This window comes from Penaeus japonicus, unplaced genomic scaffold (genome assembly GCF_977035675.1).
Source record: "Penaeus japonicus unplaced genomic scaffold, GWHDUDI00000001_assembly GWHDUDI00000032, whole genome shotgun sequence".
Lineage (NCBI taxonomy): Eukaryota > Metazoa > Arthropoda > Malacostraca > Decapoda > Penaeidae > Penaeus > Penaeus japonicus.
This window is the reverse complement of record NW_028234434.1, coordinates 11,040,408-11,055,407: the sequence shown is the minus strand read 5'-3', so window position 1 is coordinate 11,055,407 and position 15,000 is coordinate 11,040,408. Positions and strand designations below refer to the sequence as shown.

General features: G+C 47.8%; 1 protein-coding gene across 2 annotated transcripts in view; it reads right to left on the bottom strand.

The window, feature by feature from the left end:
• Positions 1–15,000, bottom strand: part of LOC122267707 (uncharacterized) — a 314,608-nt gene that overhangs the window by 62,520 nt on the left and 237,088 nt on the right. The window lies entirely within an intron of this gene.

Sequence of the window (15,000 nt, the reverse complement as noted above, 5' to 3'; positions counted from 1 at the left end):
CAAAACAGCCTGCATTATCTTATCCCGTCGCATCCATTCTTCCTGATTTACTGGCCGCACTCATAACACCTTCCTTATCTCTTCCTGTCTCCAGCCTCTTCGCCATTGCATCCACTCCTTCTAATATATCATCTCCTCTAATGCCTCTACGCCTTATTGCACATTCTTTCTCTTTCCCTCATTATGCAACGAGACCGTATTTATTGTTTTTTTTATCCTAGTCTGCCTCTTCGTGTGTTCTTGGCGTTCTCACTATAATTCCCTTTCCCCTTTTCTACTCCACCCAATGCTAACCAATTCCTCTCGCGCGCGCGTGTGTATGCGAGAGAGATGAAGAGAGAGAGAGAGAGAGAGAGAGAGAGAGAGAGAGAGAGAGAGAGAGAGAGAGAGAGAGAGAGAGAAGAGAGAGAGAGAGAGGAGAGATGAGAGAGGAGAGGAGAGAGAGAGAGAGGGGAGGGGAGGAAGGGAGAAGGAGGGGAGAGGGGAGGGAGAGGGAGAGGGGAGGGAGAGGAGAGAGGAGGAGGAGGAGAGAGAGTGAGAGGAGAGAGAGAGAGAGGAGAGAGAGGAGAGAGAGAGAGAGAGAGGAGATGAGAGAGAGGAGAGAGAGAGAGAGAGAGAGAGAGAGGAGGAGAGAGGAGAGAGAGAGAGAGAGGAGAGAGAGAGAGAGAGAGGAGAGAGAGAGAGAGAGAGAGAGAGAGAGAATGAGAGGAGAGAAAGAGAGAGAGAGAGATAGAGGAGAGAGAGAGAGATGGATTGGTAGAGAAAGAGAGAGAGAGAGAGAGAGAGAGAGAGAGAGAGAGAGAGAGAGAGAGAGAGAGAGAGAGAGAGAGAGAAAGAGAGGGGGGGGGGGGGAAGAAGAAGAGAGGAAGAAAGAGAGAGAAAGAAAGGGAGAGAAAGAAAGAATGATAAAGCGAGAGAGAGTGTTTGTTGTTTCTCCCTCCTCCCTCCTTCCCCCTCTGTCCCTCTCTCCTCTCCCTGCCCCTCGGAGACAACTTCCTTGCTCTCTCTCTCCTCCGCACGCAATCATTACACGCCACCCGTCTCCTGCAGCGCCACCGCCCGTCGAATGCTGAAAGACGTTCAGGCCATAAATATTTATATTGTGGCTCCTTCACTTGACTTCCGAAGCAGGATATTGCGGCTTATGGTTCAGAAGCTCGCGATAAACACATATTGTGAACTGAATAAATACCTAACCTATGGTGTGATAAGTCTCTACCTCCTTCCGTTGCTTGGTGTGCAACCAAAAAAATAATAATAATAATAAAATAACGCATATGTAAATCGATGCGGAAAGAACGAATGACATGAACATTACTAAAAATCTGAACAAAAGACAAAATATATGAAATGAGTGATGATGTGATAGCAATAAATATATATAATCGTAGAAAGACATAGATCTATAGCATAAGAAAATCGTAGGTGTAATAGCAAAAGAAAATATTGTCATAGTAAGAAATAAAATAATCATATCAAGAAATCATAACTATAATAGTAAAAAATATATATATATTTATAGTAGAACAAATCATAGCAAGCTACGATCTTCCTAATGTCAAATTCTTGCCATTCCTCCCCAAGGCCCCAAGATGCGTGGCGCGGCGGGGAGACCTTGGCCGAGTACCGATGTCGCTTGCGTTGGCGGTTCGGCGAAAAGGTCATTTCCAGAGCGACTCTTGTGGTACGACCTGCATCTGTTTGTCTTGTTTTTCTTTCATTTTTTCTTACTGTCCTTTTGTTGTTATTGTTTTCCATAGTGTGTGATTTTATTATATGCATTTGTATCCACAATCAAAATATGAAATGATTCTTCAAGGTACACTGTGTATTTTGTTTATAGCGTTCTGTCTCTTCCTAAGATTATCCCCAAAAGTTACTAATGTCTGGTGTAATTGGCGGCACGTGACGCCGTTAACACACTCCGGGAAAGTGATCAGTTGCGTGAAAAAAAGAGATCAATTGTGAGTCGATAGTATTGATCTCCTGTGAGATCACTGCCCGACCCCGATAACTGGAACCTCCCCGCCGTATCCCCAAACTGTGCAACATGAGACGGCTCGGCTTCAGTTACACATCACACAATGCCCTGCGATGAACCGGATTGCTCGCCGTAACAATTAACAATCCAGTTGATTTTAAAGCGGCCGCGTCTCGATCTGCAGCGGCCAGCATCCCTGCCCCTCTCCCCCTGGAGGAGGGGTGAGAGCGGAAGCGAGATGCAGGGGAGGGCAAGAGGGGGGACAAAGCAGAAGGGGAGGGGCAAACGGGGGGAGGGGGGGGCGATGAAAGAAGGGAAGGTAGGGGAGAAGGAGAGGGGAGGAGAGCGTATCCACGTTGACGCGCCCTGTAATTACCTGGGCCGCACGTGGCGGTGGGCCAGACAAACCCTTCCCATCCGCCACGGCCGTGATGTGTTGCCATGCCTAGAGATACAAGATAACCATCTTTCCGAGGGACGCAAGGTCACACAGGGGTCATTAGGACATCCCCCACGCCTCGAACGTACGCGGAAAAGGAATCCCGTACAAAAGACGTGCTCAGTGTTACTACGCGCCAATCAGGTTCTCCAGATCCGCATCGCACCTGGAACCGACATCGCCCAGCAACCAATCATGGCAGCGATATACATGATACAGCTGAGCTACGGGGGGAGGGTATCGCTACTCTTACATCTAGATGTATGTATTGATCAGAAAGCACATGTGGCAATGGAATTCTGCTTACGATGTAACATTACTGACATGGAAGGAGCGTCTTCACTTGTTTGTGATAGTTGGAATATACAGTCATTACCAATCTGTCTTGTGCACATTCAGTAATTACAAGAGAAGAAAAACATGATTAACTAATGACGATTTGCCTCCTACAAACAACTCCCATCGACAAATGACACAATCAGGAAGCCTAATTGTCATTTATGTAATTAACCTTTAAGACTGCAGGCATTTAAACGTTGATTAAGCCCGTTCTCCTCGCGTCACACACCCGGGCGTTCCTCCCGTGATGCCAAGCCTCTGGTGTTCGGCCATGCGTAGTCAACAAAGACACATGATTAGTAAGATCGCTTGACTGGGCAGCAACCTTTTAGACCGGCCCCGAAGAAGGGCGGAAGCAGCAGCGATTACAAACTCAAGCACACCCCGTTTGCAGACTGGCTTTACTACCAGCCTATCCAACTCCGGAAGCAACGAACACCGATTGAAAAAAGAACAATGGTGCAATTTGTACCTCGACCCCCCCTCCCCCCCTCCGGAGTCCGAGCAGCGATCGCAGAGGTTACGTTGCTCTTCCCTGACGAGGTCTCGACCGCAGAGCCTCACAGGAGGAGCCGCGGGACGCCGACGACACGTCTGATTGGAAGATTACTCCCGGCCGATTCGTCTGGCTCTTTGTATATTGCATGCCACACGGCGTAGATGGGCGGTTGTAGTGCAATACAGAATAAGTTGTAACTGCTGTAAATCTGATGAGTTAGTGTTTCCTTTACCTTCGTGTTTCACTTCGCAACACAATGACCCACGCAGACACAGTGACCTCTGATGACACCGGACAGCGGCCACGGAGCATGGCCTCTACCTCCCCCCCCTACCAACCCTTGATATACTGGCCATTGTCGATAACTAATCGATAACGATAATGGACAAGCCATTGTTATGCGTGATTTGCGCTAACTAATAGCGATGGTAGAGTCTTCCGCTCGCTTCCAGTTTGCATATTTACTCTGAACGGTCATGATTGGAGACATGATATTTAAAACGACCATAACACATGGGAATTAAGTAAGTGTCCTTTGATGAAAGTAACAGACTATCACATGAACTTCATGGCGGAAATGCACGTTTCACTACCACAGTCTCCAAAGGCAAACTATCCCGAAATCTAAGCGGCTTAAATTACAGTGCAACGAACAGCGACGCCAAATTCCAATAATCATCGTGATAACAACAAGATCCCTACACTAAACTTCACTGCACTCACCACACCCAGCACCATACACCCCAGGAAGAAGGAAAAAAAAGTCAATGAAGCACAACCAGGCGAGGGTGGGAACAGAGCGGACAACGCCGGTATAGTCTCAGTTAACACGGCTATTATCGACCATGCCTTTTCCCTCCCTGCTACAGCGTGTGGGAAAATACCCTGTTCGGAGACTGTGTGTGCGTTTGCGGCGGGTCGGGGAGGGAGGAGGCAGGGGGAGGGAGAGAGGGGGAGGGAAGAAGGAGGAGGGAGGAAGGAGGAGGGAGGGGAGGGGAGGGGGGAGGGGGGAGGAGGAGGGGGGGAGGAGGGGAAGGAGGAAGGAGGAAGGGAGGAGGGAGAGAGGAGGGGGAGGGAGGGAAGGAGGAGGGAGGAGGGGGAGAGGGGGAGGGAGGAAGGAGGGGAGGAGGGGAGGGGAGGAGGAGGAGAGAGGGGGAGGGGAGGGAGGAGGAGGGGGAGGGAGAGGAGGAGGAGGAAGAGAGGGGGAGGGAGGAGGAGGAGGGAGAGGGGGAGGGAGGAGGGGAGGGAGGAATGAGGAGGGAGAGAGGGGGAAGGAGGAAGGAGGAAGGAGGAGGGGGACGGAGGAAGGAGGAGGGAGAGAGGGGGAGGGAGGAAGGAGGAGAGAGAGGGGGAGGGAGGAAGGAGGAGGGAGAGAGGGGGAGGGAGGAAGGAGGAGGAGAGAGGGGGAGGGAGGAAGGAGGAGGGAGAGAGGGGAGAGGGAGGAAGGAGGAGGGAGAGAGGGGGAGGGAGAGATGAGGGAGGGAGGAATGAGGAGGGAGAGAGGGGGAAGGAGGAAGGAGGAAGGAGGAGGGGGAGGGAGGAAGGAGGAGGGAGAGAGGGGGAGGAGGAGGGAGGAAGGAGGAGAGAGAGGGGGGGGAGGAAGGAGAGGGAGAGAAGGGGAGGGAGGAAGGAGGAGGGAGAGGGGGGGAGGGAGATGGAGAGGGGGAAGAAGGATGGAGAGGGTGGAAGGGGGGAGAGAAGGGGGAGGAAGGAGGGAGAGACGGGTGGAAGAGGAAGGAGGAGGGAGAGAGGGGGAGGGGGGAAGGAGGAGGAAGAGAAAGAGAAGGGAGAGATTCGAGAAAGGAGATTAAATGGGGGAGGGAAAGTGGGGGAGCATACAGAGGGGGGAGAAGGGGAAATGAAAGGTATGGAAAAAAGAATAATGAACTTTGAGTGAAAGCGACAGGAAGACGCGAGTGGATAGCCATAGGAATCAAGGAAGAGCAAAAAACCCAGAAATATTGGAAAAGGGAAAGAAAGGGCGAGAAAACCCCTCAGAGACAAGCAGAAGTGTGTAAAAGAACGACAAGGGGAGTGTGAAGGGAAAGTAAAAGCAGATTGAGGGGGAAAGGGGGAGGGGGAGATGAAGCAGACTCAATGCAAAGATGTATAAAATAAACAAAAATACACACACACACACACACACGAGATAGTGAATATAGTGAAAGGGGCGGGACGAAACTATTCTTGCCTGTCTCTCACTTCCTCCAGTGATCCTGAAAGCGAATCTGATCCGAAAATTGCACTTGAGACTCCCTCGCCCCTGCACAGCTTCCTCCTGGGACAGCATGCCCCACAGTCTCCCACGGAAGAGATTTACACTTAATTCCTGTGTTTCTCGCTTCATTTGCATATCAACAAAAAGTATCCGGGCTGTATCCATTACACAAATACAGCAATCGCCCACCCACGCAGCGAACCCGTACCGCCCACCCCTTCGCCACAATGAAACACAATGGCAGGTTTAAATGGTAGAGTAACACACAACATCCCCCTGTCCACAAAGACCATTCGCCTATCCAAAAGCACAGGACTCTGACCCTGAGGACAGCCAGCGGAGGGAAGGCCTCGGGCAGACACTAACCCTGGCTCTTTATCACACGGAGATTTAAACCCCAGGGGATTAGGCTCCTGTCGGCGTACAATCTCTAAACAAAGCAGGAATCAGGGGCGAGTTTGTCGTTAGTGTCCCCGAAGTGCACCGGCAAGGAGGGGAAAGACTCGAAGCAGTTGGCTGAAAGAAGACAAGAACACTGCCAGGCATACTATAGAACGTTAGAGAGAAATAATGTATAACGCTGCCGGAGTAAAAATCTGAAACTTACGCAAGGAAAACGAAACGTTAAATCGAAACTAGACAATTGCCCGAAAGAAACTTGTATTTTACTCGAAAGAAACAAAAAAACGTTACTGAACACAGTATGGGACGTCACTAGAACGAAATAACGTAGCGTGAGAGAAATCAGATCATTACTAGATTGTTACAGGGAAAAGATGTAAAACGTTACCAGCGAAAGAAAAAAAAATAGAGCTCGACATTGCAAAGGCTTCCCACACACTGCTGGCTTATTGTTTCATGCGGTTTAAAGGGAAATATCCAGCCAGGAGGAAAAGTCAAACACTGACGGGTTTCAAAGGGAAGAACATAACGGTCCACCACATTGAAAGGTCAATCATACAAAAGGTCAATCCAAAGCCTTGTATCTAGAATAGAGTAAGGATTCGCAAGTGGGCAAACGACGACGTAAAAGTGATGGCAATCTTTCGAAATCCTCTTTGGTAGATGGGTATTAATGCGAAGTAACGGCTCTGAATTACATTTCCTGTTCGCTTCGATCAATCAAAACGTGGATTGCTCTTTATGCAGCGAAGATTGTTTAGGGTGGACTTGACTTCTGACTTCCCTATCACAATCATCCCTCCTTATTTCGGATTTCCTCTCGACTATCTCCCCTCCCCTCCCCTCCTTTCCCTCCCCTCAAGCACTCTAACCCCCTCCCCCTTTAATCCCTTTCCCCTAGTGTGCTTGTGGCAGTCACCTGTGCAAGTTATTCATATGTAAATGCCAGGTCACGTCAGTGCCAGACCAACAAGGCAAAACACCCTGTGCATCGCGTCGCCCTCCATGCAGCGCAGGCTCAATAACACTTCGGATCATTTCGATTAGAAATGCCAAAAATCAAAACGCCCGAAAAACTGCATCGATACAAAACATATCCCCCCCCCCCAAAAAAAAAAAAGGGCAGTCGATTCCTCCAGCTTCTGAAAACGGCTCCCAAGGGATGGCTCACGCCAGGTCAACGGGGACGACAGTGCAACGAGAGGAGTCCAAGGGCCCGACAGCCATCCCTTCGCCGCTCCTGCCACATACAGGTCACGTCCTTCATCCACAGTGCATTCCTAACGTGCCACGCCCTCGCCCAGCTCGCGCGCTTGGCGGAGGGTGGACGTCAGTCCTTCCACTTCCACACTAGATCCACCAAAAGGCGCCGGGAATACCGAGACCGTTTTGAACCTCATCCACCTGTCCCACACTGCTACACCCGCACAAAGTAATAAGAATGTCATGCTTTCTTAAAAATATGTTCTTTCCCTCTTCGTTTTCTTGTTTGTTTTCTCACACAATAATGAAGCCGTTAATATATTTCATCTCATGCAATATCTGCCTGCCTTATCTGCAACTTGGTATTTTGACCGTGCAAAAGTTCTTAAATGTTGCAAACTCAATGGCCCACTTCAGATGTAGGTTATGGGGAGCGTAAAAGCCAAGAAGGACTTAGAGTAGGAACTGCGACACTTGTCCCAAGACATTTAAGCACCGAACACGCCAGTCAAACTGTTGCCTGTAAACAACAGACCTGGCGAGTTTTTACGCCGTGCAATCTAACCATTTGCAAATAACCAAACCCTCCATAAAAAAATTAAAAACATTGTTCGAAAAAACGAGACATGTGTGATTTAGTTCATGCAACCATTTCCTCTCCTCTATATTCAAACGTTTTTTTCTTTAAACTGGGTTCTACAGAGTAGCCTTTTCCGTTCACAGAGCGTAATGGTATCTAGCAACACTTTCAACTCATCTGCACATATCCTTAAATATATTCCTAAATATAAGTGGGGAAGGGATGCAACCCACCCACTGTCTCCCCGAGATGAAAAATGCCGCCTCTTTCGCAGATCAAATTCCAGCCACCGTTTCCTCGGCGCGAATAAAGAGATCCGCGCCAGGATTCTCGGGAGTATCAATTAAGTCAAGTGAGGGGATTAATGACTACGCAGACCCTATTACACACGGGCTTTTGTGGCCGTTAATTCATAGTTACGTGAGCCATTACAGTAAATAATCAAGCAGCATCCGACTGGCTACTAACAAAAACAAAAATCGATTTTTTTTTTTCACCCTTTTATTATCCTCTGGTCTGTAACGCAAGTTTGCTGATGCTCCTCCCCGGCAACCTCGCCCGCTAAACTTGCTCCGAGTAGCATCATGCTCGAGGGGGAAACTCGCCCACGTCGGACCAGCCTGTCAACCATTGATCCTCGCACTGCCAAGAGTGACGTAGGCCGTGACGTCATTCATTCACTTCGTCCCCATTCATTCTTGGCAGGCGGTTTCATCGGAATTCTCCTCACTTCATTGTTTTATTTTTTCACCCACAGATTCACCCTATTTTCGAGAAAGCACACCTCCGCGACACCTTAGTCCACGTGCCTCGCGACTAGGAGCTGGCGAGGAGAGGACTCTTGTGGGGAGGAGACGAGGAGTCGCTCCTCAGAGAGATTCCGGAAAATGACGTCAAAGGAAGATTCTCTTTTTCTTGTCGCTTCCCTTGCGCCAACGCCGACTCGCCTTTCCGCCACTCCTCGGGTTTCCTTTCGCGATGAGTGTAACCGAGTTAAGACGCAGTTCGCTTCCAAGAAAAGATACGAAAAAGATACAAATGAGCGGCCGCTGGATATTGTGAATTTTAAACCTCAGCCAAGTATGCTTGAATAAAAATAAATCATATGAGATAAACTCCTGGCACAGCGGAAGAGCAATAAGTGTTTTATAGAAAAAAATATTTATATTCGGATGAAAATATACATACACACAAGCACCACCACTGGATCAATGGCCGCTCGCTGTTACCTCCAATCTGGTTTGGTATTTGTCAGCCCTTTCTCTAAGCCTTTTTCAAGCTTTTTTTCCAGGCCATTTTTAAACCCTTTAACTAAATATCACTTCTTGAGGCCACGGCGGAGATCCCGAAACTCATTATAAATCAACCGTGAAAAGCAAACCTGTTGGAAGTGGAAAGGAAACAATTTGAAAGAAGACATTACATTTACCAGGGAGGAGAGAGGGGGAAGAGAGGATGGAGAGGGGAAAGAAGAGAAAAATGAAAATAAAAATGAGGAGCAGGAAGGAGGAGGAAAAGAAAAAGTAGAAGAAAGGGAAGAAAAAGACCCACCCCCCCAAAAAATAAGAACAGGATGATGATGATGACGAGAGAGAGAGAGAGAGGGAAAACGAATAAGACTATAGGAGAAAGACAAATATTATTCTTTCATCTCTCTTTCGGTATATTTCTCAGCCAAGATCAACACAGCTCGCACGGACAGCACAAGCCTACGGGATCGCACCAACAACTCACCGAGCCACCTGAAGCATTGCCCTACGCGCTCGCGCCCCGTCGAAATAAGCTCGTTCTCAAGACTTAACCCCTCAAGGATCACCTACGAATTTCACCATCGTTGTGCCCCAGTTTCTCCCGCTCACTCACTGGACTAACAAACTCGTTTATCTACACCGAGAACTGAAACAATAATCCCGCGGCCCACTTAATCGATAAGACCCTTTTAAGAGCCCCACTTATCTCCCTCTACGCAGCCGGGGTTATATACTATTACTGTATAAAATGAGTACATTTATTTTCCTTAATGGAAAGGAGTAATTTCTTCCTAGCAGCGGGGATGCCGGGATCACACGCGGTCTCAGGTCATTACGTCTTTTATGACTTTTGTTCTTCAGGTATATCGGCCGTCGCTTCGTTATCAGCTTACGAAAGAACTTCACTGTGTGATTCGGGATACCCGGATACATATATACATAATGCATACACGCACACGCTCTCATGCACACACACACACACACACACACATAAACACACACACACACACACACACACCTTTTCCCCTCACCACCACTCAACATCAAACCCAGAACCGAATCACAGATCGTCCTGTTATGTTACCCACTACGCGAGTCACAATTAATATTAATGCAGGGGCTATTGCTTCACACGAGCTGCCACCTCACCCCCCCCCCCTACCTCTCCTCGCGTCAAAGTAAATCAAGGTATAATGTGATTCCTGGTGCGAGCTCTGGCAAAAGGCAGCCGGACCCGGTTTGGGTCAATAGGTTACTGGTTGGGAGAATAAAAGAGGGAGGAAATAGAAAGAGAAGAGAGATTGAAGGAAAGAGGAAGGGGAGGAAGGGAAGAGGAGAGAAGGAGAGGGAGGGAGAAGAGTAAAAAGAGAAGAGAAGAGAGATAGAGAGAGATGAGAAGAGGAAGAGAGAGAGAGAGAGAGAGAGAGAGAGATAGAAGAGAGAAAAGAGAGAGAGAGGAGAGAGAAGATGAGAGAAACAGAGAGAAGAAGAGAGAGATTGAGAGGAAAGAGAGAGAGAGAGAGAGAAGAGAGAGAGAGAGAGAGAGAGAGAGAGAGAGAGAGAGAGAGAGAGAGAGAGAGAGAGAGAGAGAGGGAGAGGAGAGAGAGAGAGAGAGAGAGAGAGAGAGAGAGAGAGAGAGAGAGAGAGAGAGAGAGAGAGAGAAGAGAAGGAAAGAGAAAGAGAGAGAGGAGAGAGAGGGAGAAGAAGAAGAGAGAGGAGAGAGAGAGAGAGAGAGAGAATGAAAGAGAGGAGGAGAAGAGAGAGAGTAGAGAAGAGAGAGAGAAGAGAGAGAGGAGAGAGAGAGAGAGAGAGAGGAGAGAGAGAGAGGAGAGAGAGTCGTGCGAAGAGAGGAGAGAAGATGAGAGAGAGAGAGAGAGAGAGAGAGGATATCGAGAGAGATAGACTCGCTCATCTATAATGCCCTTTAAGGAGAGAGAGAGAGAGAGCAGAGAAAAAAGATAAGAAAGAGAGAGAACCAGCGGAGAGACTAAGAACGAAGCCAGCAATGCTTACTAATCTGTTCTGAAAATACATTTATTTACAGGAGAAACTCGAGGATATAAGAGAGCTGTACAAAACAACTAATAAAATTATCATTTAGATTACCATGAATAAACCTTATAATAATAACATTTTAGGAGCAATATACAAATTTGGGTTCATAGCATATTATAATATTTTATATGACATGAGAACAAAATAAGATTTCACAACTATCATTTATTCATCCTCCACCCAGCACACTGTCCAAGCAGACAGCTTCTATAATGGTTTAATTAGGGTCCGCTGTCTGAGACCAAATGAAACTTGGAGTGCCGAATCCCTAGAGTTTGTAAATTAAATGACTTCGATGTGAATTTATCATTTTCCTTTCAGTGACGCACGATGCATTCGCCATCTTGAAATCCATTACATAAATAAAAATAAAAATTTCTGCAACTTTCAAAAAGGAAAATTGTTAACACATACGATTCTCTCACCTCACATCCAATTTCACGATCAATGATCAAAAAAAAAGAAGGATCCCGTGACGCCATTATCACCGATGCTACAAAGGCCAAATCTACCAACGCTATCAGAAGAACCCTGTCTCCGATTATTTCCTCTCCTCTTCTCCCCATTCTTCCCTTTCTGTCTCACATCCCCGTCTCTCTCTCCCTCCCCTCCTCTCCCCTCTTTCCTCACCAGAACGGAGTTGCCGAGTATTCTTCCATCTTCTCTCAGAAAATTTACCCTTCTGCGACAAAAAGGAAATTCTCCACACACACTCCCTCTCCTCCTCTTCTCCCTTCCTCTTCTTCTTGTTTACCCCCCTCCCCCAACCTCCACTCCCCACCTCTCCTTCTGCGATAGACTAGAGCTTCGGATATTACACTCTCTCTCCCGTTAGATCCCTCCAGCGACAAATTTCTGTCCTGACTTCGCACTTACTCGACCCTCTCTTCCTCCTCAAGAGGGGGAGAGGAGAGAAAGGTTCTGGAGAAGATAGAACCTCCATAAAAAGAATATCTTCTGCGAAAAGTACAAAAATTCCAAAGAAAAAGAGAGAGAGGGGGATATCGAAGGAGAGATATAAGAGAAATCCGTCTGACTTCCAACCAGGTACTCGACGGAGGGGGAAAGGAAGAGGGGGGGAGGAGGAGGAGAAGGTGGTGGAGGAAGATGAGGATTAAGAGGAAAAAGAATATGAATCCCCGTCTTCTCTTCCCTCCCTCCTCTAAGGAGGAGAAGAAAGAGGAGGAGGAGGGGGTGATCGAGAAGGAGTAGGAGATAAGAGAAAGAAGTTGCGACAAAAGGAGGGGAGAGGATTCTGCCACACACACCCTCCTCTTCCTCCTCTTCTCCCTTCCTCTTCTTCTTGTTTACCCCCCTCCCCCAACCTCCACTCCCACTTCCTTCTGCGTTAGGGACTAGAGCCTTCAAGAAAATTATAGAACTTGGTACAAAGTGAAGAAAGAAATGAAGAATAACAAAAGTAAAGATCTTAATCCTTGAAGCTTAAACAGTTAATTGAATTTTCTTCAAGCATGTTGCATAATTTCGAATTCCCTTGTCACAACACACACACACACACACACACACACACACACACACACACACACACACACACACACACACACACACACACACACACACACACACACACACACACACACACACACACAGAGTACAAACCGACACTTGAAGCCTGTTCTCCGTGAACCTCGATAAAAAGGCAGGCATCAAAGTCGATGACACGAAGATGGTTTCCCTTTGAAGATACAACTTGCATATTTTACTTTACACTCTCCGCTCTACCGATGACACAGCGCCCCACCTCTATCTTTTTTTCTCTCTCTCTATCATTCCCAATCCTTATTCCCGATTCTCATTCCAAACTCAATACCCTGAGGAACCATAACTATGTTTTGGGGGCGTGGTACCAACGTGTCAAACGCCGAGGGTCGTGGTTTACAACACGATTTTCTCTTATTCCCAATTATCATTCCCGATTCCTATTACTATTCCCCAAGGCCTAAAGGGACCATACCCTGTTGTGGTCATTGTTGTGTGTTAGTCAGTTCATCATAACGATTGATGAATGATTCCAAGAACTATTATGGATGTCCCTGAGCCAAGGATACGGGGATGGGTAAACACGCGGCCTTCTAGTCAAATCGCTTCTGTTGGTAACGGATTTTACAACACTTTACTACTACAAATAAAATTCTATTTTGACTCTATTTTTGTGTTTGTCTGTCTGCACTAGTTTCTTTGTCCCTCTCTTACTCACACTCTCCCACTTTCACTCTCACTCTCTTTTCCACTATCACTTTCCCTCTTCCTCACCCACTCTCCTTCTCACCCTTCCCGTCTCTCCTTCTCCCACTCCCTTTACTCTTCTTTTTCTTCTTCTCCCTCCCTCCATCCTTCTTCCCTTCTTTTCCTTTCCTTCCCCCTCCCCCTCTCTTCGCAGAGGAGTGTCGGAGGCGAAGTGGCCCCACACACATCCCGGGCCGGAATGCACCCGCTGCCCTAAACTCGATCGAAATCACCTTGATCTCAATGTCCTTTTAATTAAAAATTCCTGGGGAAGCAGCGACCTCCCGCACCAACAAACGGCCGATTGTAAGACGCGTCAGATGCCAGGGCGGAGGTGCTAGCGACAGGGAGAACAGGAATGGGGGTTTGGGGGTAGGGGGTGAGAGGGTAAGGGAGAGGAAGGCAAATGTAAGGATGAGTCGAAAAACGAGAGTGTGAGGGTGGAAGATGAAACAACAGAAATAAGAGTGGCGAGAGTAAAGGGCGTTCCCCAACTCCGTGGCGTTCACTGACACCATCCTCGCCTCCACACACACACACACACACACACACACACACACACACACACACACACACACACACACACACACACACACACACACACACACACACACACACACACACACACATACATACACACACACACATACACACACACTGCACAAAGGCCTCCCGGGTGAAGTGTCCCCTTCTCACCCTACATGACCGCCACAAGGGTTGCCTTACAGTGTCGTCTTACCACAGCGACCGTCATGTTATTTAGAGCTGAAGCAACAGAGACACAACACACAAGCAAGCCAAGGGTACCCAGACCGACACTTTAATGAGACCATTAAGACTCTAACACCCTTTTTTCTCATCCTTCGCCTCCCCCCCCCACCTCTACCTCCCATGGATGCCTCTTACGCAGCAAATACAAAAAAATTACCACACGCGTAATTTATCTTACGTAACGCGAAAAACAAAGGGATAATAAGGTCAGTGTGTATATATATAATTCCCGAGTGACAGCATTTCTTAGATGTCCTTTGATGTTCATACACAGGGCTACACAAATAAAGAATGTAAACAAAAAGAAGTAAACACATGCATCCCTTAGCTTCAGTCAGGCTAACAACATAAGAGGGAAAACGTATACATTCTTTTTCAAAACGAGTGGCAAAGACCGCAAAACAACGACAAACAAGTAAATATAATCCAAACAAGATTTCTTTCGCTCGACTCTAAACGAGTGTACACTTTCCTGCAAAAGTCAGATGAGGAGATGCATAACATTTCAGAGCAGTTTAAATTAATATTTTTCTTTAACCATGGAAGTAATCTGGGGAAGTAGACACGCGCGTGGACACGAGTGTGTGTGTGTGTGTGTGAGTGTGTGTGTGTGTGTGTGTGTGTGTGTGTGTGTGTGTGTGTGTGTGTGTGTGTGTGTGTGTGTGTGTGTGTGTGTGTGTGTGTGTGCGTGCGTGCGTGCGTGCGTGCGTGCGTGCGTGCGTGCGTGCGTGCGGGTGGGCGTTGCGTGCGTACGTGGGTGTGCGTGCGTTTATACGTACGTCTATTTTCGATCAAATAAATAAACCCGGCCCTAGACACTCCAAAGTCGCTGCAACACCCCCACCCCTTAAATACCGGGCGGTGCCACTGACACCCGCAGAGGCGCGGCCGAAACAAGCGGCGCAAAACTAGGTCTCGGGGAAAAGACGGGAAGAGGCGAAAAAAAAAACGTGACCTCCATCTGTCTGTCGCTTCCACGTGGCTTCGCGGAGGAAGTGGCCGGAAAACACAGGTGC